Source organism: Dipodomys merriami, unplaced genomic scaffold (assembly GCF_024711535.1).
Source record: "Dipodomys merriami isolate MVZ:Mamm:240054 unplaced genomic scaffold, mDipMer1.0.p SCAF_986, whole genome shotgun sequence".
In the NCBI taxonomy this organism is placed as follows: Eukaryota; Metazoa; Chordata; class Mammalia; order Rodentia; family Heteromyidae; genus Dipodomys; species Dipodomys merriami.
This window is the reverse complement of record NW_027206608.1, coordinates 1-3374: the sequence shown is the minus strand read 5'-3', so window position 1 is coordinate 3374 and position 3374 is coordinate 1.

Here is a 3374-nt window from a genome sequence, read left to right as displayed (position 1 = left end):
TAAGTCCTCTAGCATTCCTCTTAGCTTCTGTGCTTTCTGAGAAAATATTTTAACTCTTTTTTCTCTATTGCTTGTTAAGAAGGAAAGGACAGTTATTAAATGTGTGTTTAACAGGGTGAAGAAGTTGGTATTAGGGAGCAAGAATAATTGAAATGTATAACATTGAAGCATAACGAAAAATCACTCTGGAAGCCAGTTAGCTCTCCAGTGTTAGATTCACTATAGCCTTTAATTGCTTCCTGCAATTCGTGCGTGGGATAGCCACTCACCCCCTGTCTTATAGCCTCCCGGAGAGCATTTGTGATGTCAGAAGTACTGCTCAAAGTTACAGGACTGTTACACTTCAGAGCTCTTCCAAGCTTGTCAAGCACTGTACTCGAAGTCTCGAGTCAAAGTCTCGACTTACTCAAAGTCTCTCTCCTCTCTTGCTCATGAAACTTAACCATACACACAGTGGAAAATTATAACATGAACAGTTCTAGAATAAAAGGTGTGTCACTGTGCTAGCAGAAGGAACACGCAGAGGTGTCTGACATAGTCAAAGTGAGGTACAGTAATCCTTACAGATTGTTCTAGGAACTGTTTTTAAAGGTACTAAGATAATGAGGTTTTCTACATAAATGATTACAACTCAGGAATAAAAACGACAGAATGAACATGTTAAGGTGCAACACAGTTATTCAGTGTTAAAGAAATCTTTTGGTGTGTAATTTTAAAGTATTTATTTATTTTCTGAGATCATTCATGCCAAAATTAATAGTATGATTACTCACTTGGCATCATAAGTAGCTCTAAATGAAATTGTCACTGACAAATGCAATTGATTCAATAAAGTGAATTAGTATTAACATATAAAACTAGTTAAAAATTAGTATTTCAAACTAGTTGAATACAAGTTAAAGTTAGTAGTTTACTTTATTGATCCAATTAGGAAAATTAATAGACACTTACATTTTAAGCATTTTAAAATTTATATTAGTATATACTTTGAATGTGCCTATAGTAAGAATATAAAAATTCAAGAGGTAGTCTTACCTTCTGATTTACAAAAGAAATGAATATTCTCAGATGCTTTTTTTCTTTTTAATTTTTCTTATATTTCTGCCACCAAAAAACTTTATAGTTTGCACTTTATTGAAATAATTCCCATGAAAGGTATAGAAAAAACATAAGAAAATAATATATACTAAAATATTTAAGAAAATATTCTTACGTATTTATTTTTACATTTTAGTGAAAATAATATATATAACAAAAAAGGTCATAATATAATATTTGAAGCTGAAAATAATAATAAGTGTAAAAATTGCTTCCCAAACAAGGAAACAGGATGACCCATTGCAACCCCCAAGAATGTATATTGGAAATGAACTTTACAACTTCAGTGGGGGGAGGAGTGAGAGGGGTTGGGGAGGGAATGGATAGTGGGAGAACAACAAGGGAAGGCGTAACAAGGCTCGACAAGAAATATACTCATTGACTTACTCATGTAACTGTAACCCCTCTGTACAGCATCTTTACAATAAAATAAAATTAAAAGAATTTGAAAAGCTAAGGTAAATACTGGGAGTAAGTACTTGTAAAACATTTACGTGGTAAGTGTATGGAATTAGCCTATTTATAAAAACATTGAAAATGGGGTACTGGGAAGTTGGCTAAGCGTCGAGTGCTTGCCTCTCATGCATGAGGCCCAGGGTTCGATTCCTCAGCACCGCATAAGCAGAAAAAAGCTGGAAGTAGCGCTGTAGCTCAAGTAGTAGGGCACTATCCTTGAGTTGAAGAACTGAGGGACAACACCCAAGCCCAGAGTTCAGCCTCCACAACAGACCAAATAAACAAACAAAAAAAGAAAGCAAAAACAAATAGGCACAGAGTTAATTAACATGGAAACTGAAGAGCAGCTATAAAGCTGATGGTGATCAATACAGTAAGTTTTTGGTCAGCCATTCTGATAGCAGTATGTGGAATAAGTAGAAATGAACAATGGAATAGAGGGAACTGTTTCTCATTTTTTGGATATAAACTTTCAGACAAGATGCGATGGCTAGAAATATAAGACTAGAGGATTGGTATCAGAGATGTTATAATCTTCTGCTTAGCTTAATGCAAATACAGAATGGATATATAAGTTCATAGATACTCCTTAGTATGCAGCAATATACCTCCTTATTCTGTAAGCTGAGAGAATTGCAAGGAGACGACATAAAAGAACTAAACACAATCTGATAAAAGATGATTTGGTCAATATTAAATAAAGAGGGAAATTCAAAATTTCCTAGAATCCAACAAAAAACCCAAACAAACACAAGCTCCTAGCCAGGCAGCAGTGGCTCAATCCTCTTATCCTAGGTACTCAAGGGCCTGAGATCTGAAGCCAGTCTAGTCAGACAAATACCAGGAAAGCCTTACCTCCAATTATTAAGTAAAATTCTCTAAATGTAGCTGTGGCTCAAGTGGTAGAGGTCCATCTTCCAGCAAAAATAGTGAAAGGAGAGAATGAGGACCTAAGTACATACCCAGCACTAACACACACATTCCATGTACAAACGCACATGCATGCATACACACACACACACACACACAAACAGAAATTCAAAACCATTTGCTAGAATCGTTTTGATTCAGTGAAGACAATATTAAGAGGAACATTTATAAATATGAGTCATAACTCTGTCTTGAAAAACTATGGATACAATATAGCACTGATTATAAGACAAAACTTGTGTTTACTATTATTTAATGAATTGTTTCCTAGGGGTCTTTTGAAAGAGGTACTAATTTCTACAGGATTTAAAAGGGCACTGAACACGTATGTAAGTGTTCTCCATCCTTGATTATTAGAAGTCACAGCTTACTGCATATATCTATTAAAATTAACTGGTATTTTTATATGTAATTCATCATAATACATAGTTTTAGTAGAAAATTGCAATACTACAATAACCATGCAATAAAATAATTAGCATAACTTATTTAATAAAGCATCTGAAGCATCTATAACTAATCTCATAGAGTTGACAAAAAAATCCTGCTCTTAGTGGTTTTGAAGTTATTTCAAATGGATGTGTTAAAAGCATATGTCTTCATTTACTAAAAAATTAAGACTTTTAGAATATAATAAAGCCTATGAAATGAGCAATTGTCTATCATCATAGTTTATGTATACACGCCCATTATTAATTCATCTTTCTATAGTTTCAAGGATTCAATATCAATATTATAAATCTATTTATATTGGTTTAATATAGTTTTTCCATAATATGTTTTATCATAAAAATATTATGAATAATGTTATAACAAATAAGGTAACATACTTTTATAACAAATTTATTTTTCCTCACTCATCGATATGGTTGATGTATTCTATCAACAAA